The 11,832-nt window shown below is 39.6% G+C and overlaps 1 non-coding gene across 1 annotated transcript; it reads right to left on the reverse strand.

Annotated features, from left to right (window-relative positions):
- Positions 1 to 2,563: 2,563 nt before the first annotated feature.
- On the reverse strand, positions 2,564 to 2,670 carry LOC141654261 (small nucleolar RNA R71). Its single transcript, XR_012547823.1, has one exon. It is a non-coding gene; the product is annotated as a small nucleolar RNA R71 (small nucleolar RNA).
- Positions 2,671 to 11,832: the final 9,162 nt, after the last annotated feature.

Genomic DNA, 11,832 nt, shown 5'->3' on the forward strand with positions numbered 1-11,832 from the left:
TTACTACTACAACAATACAAACCATAAAAACCCCCAATTCCCCAAATTAGGGTTTAACCAACATTAACCAATTGCTATAAAAATGATACGTAGATGATGTGACCATAATTAGCGCATATTTAGCCCCCGAATTAGCCTTGTTCCCATGCTTTTTAGTGCATATTTGGGTCATTTATTATCTTTAGTTCTTTGTTTTGCATATTCTTTGAGGTTTTGTGTCCTTGGTAGGAAAGGAGTGCAAACCTTGCATTTTCATGGCAAAATGAGACTAAATTGATTGAATTCAATGACCAAGCATCAAGGAGAGACAAGATTAGAAGGCCTTTGTACATATTATAGTAGTTGGGCAATGACGCGAAAGGATCCTTGCATCCCCGGGGAAATCCCCAAGGATTTTATGAAGGAAAGGAAGAAAAGAAGAAAGAAGTGAAGCTGTCCAGCAATCCGTGCGGATTGACTGGAAGACGCCCGTCCTCCACCTCCACAATCCGCCCGTCTTCTCCCAAAGACTCCCGGGCAGCAAGCCCAGAAGACGCACGGATTCCCTTGAAGACGCCCGGGCAGAGCCTCACAAATCTGGCCGTCCCGTCCCTAAGACGCACGGATTCCAGTCCAACACAAATCCGTTTCTTCAAGCTTCAAAGAAAGATGCCCTTCCTTCGAAAAATACCGGCGTTTCCCTGCTCAAATCTCAAAAGTGTAATTACTAGTTGAGCCCTTAGTTAACCCTAATGCATCCACCTAATTTCCACTATAAATACCCCATTAGTCTAATAGAAGAGCATGTTCTTCTTACCAATTCTTAGAGTAGTTAATATCAATCAAATCTCTCTTTAGTTTTGTAATCAACAATTAATCAAGTTTTAATACAAGTTTTATTTCCTTAATCTCTCTTTTGTTCATCCTTTATTTTGGGTAATTGAAGATTATTTGGGTTATTATTGGGAGATTGACAACCTCTCAATCAAGCATCAAGTACTTCTTTTATTCTTTGCTTTATTATTGGAATCATTAGTAGGTATAATCCTCTTAATCCCTTTTTAATTATTGTTAATTACTTTCATTTATTCATCATGTTTTACTTTGTTGGTATGAATGACAACTTTGCTAGCAGGATCAACATGATAATGAGTGAGTAGTCACCTAGTTAGGGTTAATGGATAATTAGGGGAAACCAACATGGGGAATGATTCATGCTTAAATTAATATGCTTTCATGGTTTATTTGCTTGCTTGTTTTGATCTCAACTCATGCACATGTTATGTTTGATGAAATGCGAGCCTATGAATCCTTGCATTTTTTACCCATCACCTATCTTTTCAATGAGACTTGTAAGACATAAACCAACTCGAGTCTCATTAGACCATGCATGTTGTTGAGTAGGGAAGATTAAGTCGACTTGTAGGTGTTGTACAATCTAATCGATTCGGCTCCGGGACCCAAACTTTCCTAGGATTGTAAGATATAACCCAACTCAATCCATCACAACAATAATTGCTTGCTTATAATTTGAGAACATGTTTGTATGATCAATTCCCATGATTCCCCTATGACCCCATGACACCCTAGTGCTTTTTATCAATTGTTTACAACCCTTTTAATTCATCTTGCTTGTTTACTTTCATTGATATTTAGTTTAGTGACCTTCTACATCAACCCAAATTGTGACACCCCTAAGACACCACTAGTTTCAATAGAAATCTCATCTCAATTCCCGTCCCTTGGGATCCGACCTTTGCTTGCCTCTTTACTAATTGTAGAGTTGTTTGTGAAGTTATAAATTTTGTTTTGGTCTAGGTGCTCCTAACGACAAGTTACCGAAAAGATTTAGTAGTTAGTCCGACCAAAAAATGGCGCCGTTGCCGGGGACGGTGTTATCTTGATTTAGATTTTCTTATATTGTTATTAGTTGTGTCTTTCTTTGCCTTGGGGAAGTAAAACTCCTCAAGGTTTGTTCTAATTGTTTTCGAGTTGTTTGATATTTTGCATGTCTAGAAGGTCACAAGGTGATTTGTTACCTTTTGATCGTGAAATTGAAAGAACTTTGACAACCAATAGAAGACTTGCTAGGAGAAATTTGAGAGGTATTAGTGAGGTTGTAGATATTCAACCAACTATTGAGTTCATCAACCCTTTTTCAAGAGAAGGTGAGGAGAACCCAACACAAAATACCACACAAAATCAACCCACAATGCCTAAGTTTTCATCACATTCCCTACCCACCGAGGAGAACCTACCTAACGGTACTCCCACACCACAACATTTGACCGGAAATTTTATTGCCAAATCCGCCTTTATCCAATTAGTCGAAAGGAACCAATTTGGGGGGATGCCTAGTGAAGACCCTCATTCTCATATGGAAACCTTTTGTGACTATTGTGATGCGATTTCTCAAACCGGTGTAACTCAAGACCAAATTCGATGGGTCTTATTTCCTTTTTCTCTAATTGGCACCGCGAAACAATGGTTGAAGGGCCTTGATAAGGCCACTCTCGGAATTGATTCTCGGAAGAAATTGGCTCTAGATTTCTACAAAAAATTCTACCCACCGGAAAAGACTAACATGCTAAGAGCTCAAATTACGGGTTTTAAGCAAAGGGATGAAGAATCTTTGTATGAAGTTTGGGAGCGGTTCAAGGGAATTTGTCGCTCATGTCCTCATCATGGACTTAGCGAGTGGTTCTTGGTACAACAATTTTGGAACGGTCTATATGAAGATTCAAGGAACATTCTCAACATGGGATCAAATGGAATGTTCACCGAAGTTGATGACAATCAAACATGGAACAAAATTGAGGAAATGGCGGTCCATAACTCACAATATAGTAGACCTCGCAAGGCTACTAGAGGAGGAAAGCATGAAGTGGACTCCGTTACTCAATTGGGTGCGCAACTTAGTGCTCACATTGACACAATCAATTTGAAGTTTGAAAAAGCTATGGCTAGACTTGAAGAAGCCTCAAAATTACCAAAGCATCATGTTAATGCCATGACGGCATCTTCATCAATCTCAAGTGGGATATGTGAGAATTGTGGAACTTTGGGACATGACCAAAGTGAATGTAGGGGAACAAGTGAACAAGTAAATTCTTTCCAAGCATACAAGAGTGGTACCCCCTATTCCAACTATTACAATGAAAACACCAAATTCCATCCAAATCTCTCATACAAAAGCCAAAATGTTCAAAACCCTCAAACAACATACAACCCACCTCCCATGAGAAACCAAAATCAAAGACCCTTTTACAACCAAAACCAAGGTTACCAAAATCAAAATCCATACAATCACCAAAATGACCAAGGTTTTGATGTCCAAAAAGCGGTCCTCCAAATGCAAAAGAATCAACAAGAATTTTTCACTCAAATGCAAAAAGATAGTCAAGCAAAGGAAACCACCATCAACAACATCCTAGCTCACCCCAAAATGTTGGAAACCCAATTAACTCAACTAGCATCTTCAAGCTCACAAAGACAAAAGGGGCAATTACCACCTCAAAGTAATCCCCCAAGACATGAAACGGTTAGTGCCATTCACTTGAGAAGTGGTACAAGGTATGAAGCACCGAAGAAGCAAGTTGAGGATGAAGTTGTGGAAGCTAGTGATAAGGAAGAAATTGTGCAAAACTCCAAGGATGGAGAACCATCAAAAGAAGAGATTTCAAAGAAAAATGAAGACAAGGTCAAGGAGAAGGAGCCCATTGTGATTAGACTTCCTTTTCCAAGTCGTCAAGCCAAGCCCAAATTTGATGACCAACTTGGAAAGTTTATGGAAATTGTGAAGAATTTGGAAGTCTCGATTCCTTTCACGGAATTAATCAATCACGTGCCGGCCTATGCAAAATACATGAAAGACATCCTCACAAAGAAGAAGTCGATCCGGAAGCTTGAGACTATCGCCTTCACTAAGGTGAGTAGTGCAATACTTCAAGGGAGTTCACCTCCAAAACTAAAGGATCCGGGAAGCTTCTCAATACCGTGTACCATTGGCGACACCACGATCAACAAAGCCTTATGTGATCTAGGGGCTAGTGTGAGTGTTATGCCGTATTCGGTGAGTAAAAGGTTGGGGATGGGAGAGCTTAAATGCACCAATATCACACTCCAAATGGCCGATAGATCGACGAAGACACCATTAGGGATATGGGAAGATGTTCCCGTACGAATTGGGAAGTTTTTCATCCCGGTGGACTTTGTCATTGTTGATATGGAAGAAGACTCCAACATTCCAATCATCCTAGGAAGACCTTTCTTACACACCGCGGGTGCGGTGATTGATGTGAAACATGGTGAGCTCACTCTAGAAATGGGAGATGAGAGTGTAACTTTTAATCTTGACAAGACTATGAGAGCTTCACGTTTGTATGAACCGTGTTTCATGATTGATCATTATAGCTGTAAGGATGATAGGAAGAAGTCGGAACTCCAATGGAAGAAGAAAATTGAAGATGCTCCATTCAAAGAGCAAGTGGATTGTGACAAAGAGAGCTTGCAAAGCTCATCAAAATCAAGCAAAGAAGAAGAGGATGGCCTTATTGGCCAAGACAAGAAATTGGGAGAATTGTCTCCATCAAATCAAGAGATTTTTAATGATCAACTTAATGAAGTTTGTGGTCTTTGGGACGACGAATTCGAATGGATTTTTAATCCTTACATTGGTAATGCCATCGATCAAGACCGACAACAAGGGCCAAGGTCTATTGAAGATCTTTATCATGATAATGAACAAGCTTTTGATTACTTTTTCAAGGTGTTGAGCAACATCAACAACACCTTGGACATGCCCCCTTGACATCTCATCAAGAATGAGAGTTTGGTGGAGTCCTCCCTAAACCACCATTTGTAAATATTTTTAACTCCCTAACTCGCATTTCAATTCTTGTATTGCATTTTTGTTATTTTTGGATTTTTATACTTTGATCAAGATAATTGTCATGTTTGAGAGAAGTGAGGGAGGGACTAATGATTTCAATTAATGTGTAGTGCTTTAGCTTAGTGTGGGGATAGCAATTGCCTAGGCTATCCATGCCTTAGTAGTGCCCCCACAATGAAGAACACGAGATATGAAGAAGAATGAAAATGACAAGGGATATGCATAGTACACGGATGGAACTGAATCCGGGTAAAAGGGGTAGAATCCGAGCGGATTCAAGAGAATCCGCCCGTCTTCAGGCAATCCGGGCATATTGGGCAGAAGACGCCCGTCCCTCTGAGCTGAACTTTTGAAATTTTGTGATCGACAAAGACAAATCCAAGGCGTCCTACATTAGAATCCGCCCGTCTTCAGAAAGTCGCCCGTCTTCACTGAAAGACGCCCATCTTTTTGGCTGAGGAAAACAAGAAAAATCCCTGTAAAGGAATCCGCCCGTCTTCTCTGAAAGACGCTCATCCCGCATTTTCAAATCCGCCCGTCTTTGTTCAAATCCGCCCGTCTTTAGGCGAGAATTTTGAAACCCGGAACAGGCAGAATCCGGGCATCCCGAAGGAAATCCGCCCGTCTTCCCCCTGCATTTCAAATTTTTCGGGTTTATTATAAACCCCCTCCCACATTCATTTCTTCATTTCTTCATTCATAACACTACCCATAAACCCCATAACCCCAAAACCCTCATCCTCTCCATCACAAAAACAAGATTCCTCAACAACATTCACCAAAATCAAATCAAAACATCCTTTTAACAACAAATCAATCACTCTTTTTTCAATAAAAATCAAAACCAAGCACAAAATCTTCAACCTTTGAGTCGATTTTTGAATTCATAAAGGCAAAGTCTTTCACCTTTAAATAGATTTGGGTACACTACAAATTGAAGATTTTTCACTCTTTTCTTGGTTTAATCATCAATGGCAAGAACAAAGGGAGCAACAAAAGCAACAAAGGCAAAGGCACCAAAGGCAAAGACACTTTCATCAAGGCAAAAGAGTCTTCAAGCAAAGAAAGCATTGGCTATGGTGGTAGCTAACCCAAACTTGGAAGTGCAACAACAACAACCTCCCATGGGAGCAACAACATCTACTACTCCGGAAATTGATCAACTTTCGAACTATCCGGAGGTAATTTTCATTTCCAAATCCCATAGGGACACTTTTGCCAAGTTTGCTAGAAAAGCATTTTTATCCACCAAGTTTATTTGTGAAGACGCCTTAGATAATTTGGGTGTCCTTGAGCAAACTAGAGCCTTCTTTAAAGCCATGGGGTTGGAGAAATTGTTTGAATCAAAAGAATTGACATACCCCTCCCTTACCTTAGAATTTTTGAGTTCTTTAAAAGTTAACAAGGTTGAGACCATGGAAAACATCGAGTTCCGCCTAGCTAATGTTAGTAGGCGCATCTCCTTTAAGGAAATGGGTGAAGCTTTGGGTCTTAGTGATTCACCGAGTTATTTCAAGAATGTTGGCAAATATGACCCCGCTCCTCTTTGGGAGGCGATTTCCGGAAGGAAATTTGAGAGCTTTCATGCTAGTCGTGCTTTATTAGTCCACCATCCGGGCATTAGTGTATGGCACAAGGTCATAGGAAACACCATCATTGCAAGAAAAGACACCAACCATTTCACCAAACTCGATTTTGTTCTTCTTGAGTCGGATTTGAACATTGGAAGGGAACACACCAAGCCTTTCAATTCTCTAAGGCTTTTGGTGGATATATGGCTAAACATTGATTGTGGGAAGCAAGGCACTACCGTTATTGTGAATGGCGGTCTAGTCACTATTCTAGCTAAATACTTTGATCCGAACTTCAATAAAGATAACAAGTATGTAGCAAAGAAGGGTGGTCATCTCATTGATATTGATACTATGATGAACAAGTACAAGTGGGTCTCTCATAACCCTCTTGACACTAAGTATGGATGGCTCACAAGTGAGGCTAGATCTTTTACTTTGCCTTCGAAGATTTGTCGTTTAAGTGTCCACCGGACCAACTATTTACTTCCCCTATCAAAAGAGGCCGAGTATATTATCCGACAACAAAAGGGTGAACTTGAAATTCCCTCCTCTTCCATTGTCACACCACCCTATCCTTTTGAGTACCAAGAGTTCAAGCCCGAAGGTGTTGAAGCAAGAAATGATTATTTGACTCTTCTTATGCAAGAGATGCACAAGCAAGCTTTCGAGGACCGGAAAGATGCTTACTTAGCTCAATATTCACCCCTCCTACACTTAGCTAGGCAAGGACTACTTGATCCTTCATGTCCTTTGCCTAGTTGGGCGGATAGGGAAGTCCTCTTTCCGAGTGCATCTAGGGTTGTTCCGGGTGATAATGAGGTTGTCGGTAATGAAGAGGTTGATGATAACATTGATGAGGAAGCTAATGAAGAAGGAGAAGAGGATGATGAGCAAGGTGAAGAAGAAAGTGAAGAGGAAAGTGGTGATGAGACCACTTCTAGTGAGGAAGGTGATGATAGTGATGATATGATGGAAGATTAGCAAGCTTTGGAGGCTCCTATCCTCTCGAGGTTTGTTCTACTTCTTTCTTTGTTTTAATTATTTATCTTGATCATTGTTGGAGTAGTCCTAGTACCATAGAGGACTCACACCTCGGTCCCATTGAGGTGTTCTCATTTTATTGTTCCCACCTTTCAAAATCCAAAATGACAAATTAGTTTCATGCATTGCATAGTGTGTGCATGAACTACACCCAACCTTAGGACATTAGCAATAGTGTCTAACTCGGTTTGGGGAAGTCAATGCATACACAACGGGAGGTAATCTAAATTATCCTCTCCGTCATAAACAAAAACCATGCATCATGTAGTATAGATTAGTGTAGCTTGCATTTAGTGTAGAAATCATGCATCATGTTTGCATAATTTCCCATCATTTTGGCCATTGAGGACAATGCCCATATTAGTGTGGGGATGGGGAATTCTAACTTAACTTTTATTCAAAAATCCAAAAAAATTGAAAAATTTCGAAAATCCATAAAAATTTGAAAATTGAAAAGCCAAAAACAAGTTCATTTCCTTTGTAGTGTAGTCTTGTATATATTATTGTATATATTGTGTTTGTTCTATCCTTGTTCACATTGATCGACTACGCCACATCCGAGACATGAGGATCATGAAGACCGCATGGTATGATCTTTCCAATCTCCTTTTTCCTCTTTATGTTAATGACTATGTGGCTTTATTTTGATTGATGCGGTATAACAATGTGAACTTAGGACTTGCATTTAGTTTATATGTCATATTAGTTGGTAGAATCACTTGCATTAGGATGTATATAATAGTTGCATCATGGCATATAGTTGCATTTAGATAAAATATTTTGAAAAGTGCCTAATTGGGAACTTTGACAAGAGCAACTAAGCCATTACAAATACTTTTTCAACTTAAGACTTTGCCTACTAGAATGGTTGTAAAACACCCTAGATTGTGTCATACTAGTGTCTTTTGACCCATGACCCAAAGCCTAGTCAAGGGTTTACATGTGAGTCACTTATTCCAACCCCGTGATGCGATGTGGACTTGGTTAACTTGTCTAGGTGACCTTGATTGACCTTGTGGTAAGGCAACCCAAAAATACTTTCTATCAATAAGTTTGAAGTGCTCACTTCGAAAATTTTGTTATGTGGAAGTAATTTATTGCTAAGGAAACCTCAATTGTTATGAAATGTTGAAATATTGAGAAATTTAGTTGTTTTGATGGAGGCGTACCACTTCGATGTGCTTTGGAGATGGATCCATTGAATTGGGCCCCCACACGGTTGTGAATTCAACCGCCCAGAGACAGAGTGACTATTACCCCGAAAAGCTATTGTCTAGAGGTTAACCGGTTGCCTAATAAGCGATTGGCGAAAGCAAAGGACATTAGCCCGGAAGGGACAAACCCCATCTTAAATTTTTGAAATGTGAAAGTTAAATGAGGTCAATTTTTGAATACTAGTCATATCCACCCTTGTTTACAACGATTTGAGCATTTCATTCCCAAAAAGCCTTTTTGTCAAGCCACTTTGTCGAGCTTGGGACGATCCATGACCTTTACTTTTGTAGAGAATTCGAGACTTGTCATGTAATATTCTACTAGCATCATAGGGATCATCATTCCATAACCATCCGATCGCCCTTGACGAAAGCATTTGGAAATTGAGGACGAAAGTAGTCTAGTTTAACACCATTTGGAGGTGATTTAGTGCCATCCTCTTAGCCTTAGTAATTTGTTGAACTAGTATTTGTGAAGGATTATATGCTCTTAAATTTGTTCCTCTTTAGTGCCTCCGCCACTTGATGAGGAAGTGGCTATTCCTTTTGTAGATGCATCCATTATTTGATTTTGTGTGCTTAATGTTTGGATGTGTCGCCATTTTGGCAAGACCCACCTTGCCTTGCAAGAAGGCATCCTACCTCATGTTTGTCTTGTTGTGAGTTGAAGGGGTAGAGTGAGACCCGCTAATTGTCTCATATCGGCTATGTTATTAGGTTAGTTTAAATAATGGTCCTAGTCTTTGTCACCTCTTTACTCGGGACGAGCAAAGGTTCGGTTTGGGGATATTTGATGTGACCATAATTAGCGCATATTTAGCCCCCGAATTAGCCTTGTTCCCATGCTTTTTAGTGTGCATATTTGGGTCATTTATTGTCTTTAGTTCTTTGTTTTGCATATTCTTTGAGGTTTTGTGTCCTTGGTAGGAAAGGAGTGCAAACCTTGCATTTTCATGGCAAAATGAGACTAAATTGATTGAATTCAATGACCAAGCATCAAGGAGAGACAAGATTAGAAGGCATTTGTACATATTATAGTAGTTGGGCAATGACGCGAAAGGATCCTTGCATCCCCGAGGAAATCCCCAAGGATTTTATGAAGGAAAGGAAGAAAAGAAGAAAGAAGTGAAGTTGCATCCAAAGCCAATCCGTGCGGATTGACTGGAAGACGCCCGTCCTCCACCTCCACAATCCGCCCGTCTTCTCCCAAAGATGCCCGGGCAGCAAGCCCAGAAGACGTCCGGATTCCCTTGAAGACGCCCGGGCAGAGCTCACAAATCCGCCCCGTCCCTAAGACGCACGGATTCCAAGTCCCAAAGACAAATCCGTTTCTTCAAGCTTCAAAGAAAGATGCCCTTCCTTCGAAAATTACCGGCGTTTCCCTACTCAAATCTCAAAAGTGTAATTACTAGTTTAGCCCTTAGTTAACCCTAATGCATCCACCTAATTTCCACTATAAATACCCCATTAGTCTAATTAGAAGAGCATGTTCTTCTTATCAATTCTTAGAGTAGTTAATATCAATCAAATCTCTCTTTAGTTTTGTAATCAACAATTAATCAAGTTTTAATACATGTTTTATTTCCTTAATCTCTCTTTTGTTCATCCTTTATTTTGAGTAATTGAAGATTATTTGGGTTATTATTGGGAGATTGACAACCTCTCAATCAAGCATCAAGTACTTCTTTTATTCTTTGCTTTATTATTGGAATCATTAGTAGGTATAATCCTCTTAATCCCTTTTTAATTATTGTTAATTACTTTCATTTATTCATCATGTTTTACTTTGTTGGTATGAATGACAACCTTGCTAGCATGATCAACATGATAATGAGTGAGTAGTCACCTAGCTAGGGTTAATGGGTAATTAAGGAAAACCAACATGGGGAATGATTCATGCTTAAATTAATATGCTTTCATGGTTTATTTGCATGCTTGTTTTGATCTCAACTCATGCACATGTTATGTTTGATGAAATGCGAGCCTATGAATCCTTGCATTTTTTACCCATCACCTATCTTTTCAATGAGACTTGTAAGACATAAACCAACTCGAGTCTCATTAGACCACGCATGTTGTTGAGTAGGGAAGATTAAGTCGACTTGTAGGTGTTGTACAATCTAATCGATTCGGCTCCGGGACCCAAACTTTCCTAGGATTGTAAGATATAACCCAACTCAATCCATCACAACAATAATTGCTTGCTTATAATTTGAGAACATGTTTGTATGATCAATTCCCATGATTCCCCTATGACCCCATGACACCCTAGTGCTTTTTTATCAATTGTTTACAACCCTTTTAATTCATCTTGCTTGTTTACTTTCATTGATATTTAGTTTAGTGACCTTCTACATCAACCCAAATTGTGACACCCCTAAGACACCACTAGTTTCAATAGAAATCTCATCTCAATTCCCGTCCCTTGGGATCCGACCTTTACTTGCCTCTTTACTAATTGTAGAGTTGTTTGTGAAGTTATAAACTGTGTTTTGGTCTAGGTGCTCCTAACGACAAGTTACCGGAAAGATTTAGTAGTTAGTCCGACCAGTAGAACTTACCCTTGACGCAAGGATCTCAACGGTATAAAGAACAAAGGAAACCGACACCACTAGCTCCGGGATTATCTAATAATGCGGAAGAACAATGTAACGTAACTTGAAATCTCTCTTAACAGTGAATTAGGTTTTGTAAAAGTGTTTAAAGAAGATGACGAAACTTGTTATATATTAATCCGCGTTATTAACAAAACCCGTCAAATAACACCCGTAACCGACTTACTCGATCGAGTAAGTCTCGTACTCGATCGAGTGCCAAGGCTACTCGATCGAGTACCTTACAGGCAGACTACTGTTTCGTATACCAAACATACTTACTCGACAGAGTAAGCCCCACTTGATAGAGTATCCAGAGACTCATAAAACCGTAGTATTACACCTTCAACTTTGATTATGCATATCTATTTTTCTATGCTAGGACATAGGGGAGCCATGATATTAAGGAGATTATGAATAGGTGATTAGGGTTTGGTGCAAATTAGATCTGTGTTGTTAATCACTGCAACTAATTGTAATTATCTGCTTTAGTCGACGCATTTAGATGATTAACTTTGGTACACCTTGACCTGGATCGA

Source organism: Silene latifolia, chromosome 4, assembly GCF_048544455.1.
Source record: "Silene latifolia isolate original U9 population chromosome 4, ASM4854445v1, whole genome shotgun sequence".
In the NCBI taxonomy this organism is placed as follows: Eukaryota; Viridiplantae; Streptophyta; class Magnoliopsida; order Caryophyllales; family Caryophyllaceae; genus Silene; species Silene latifolia.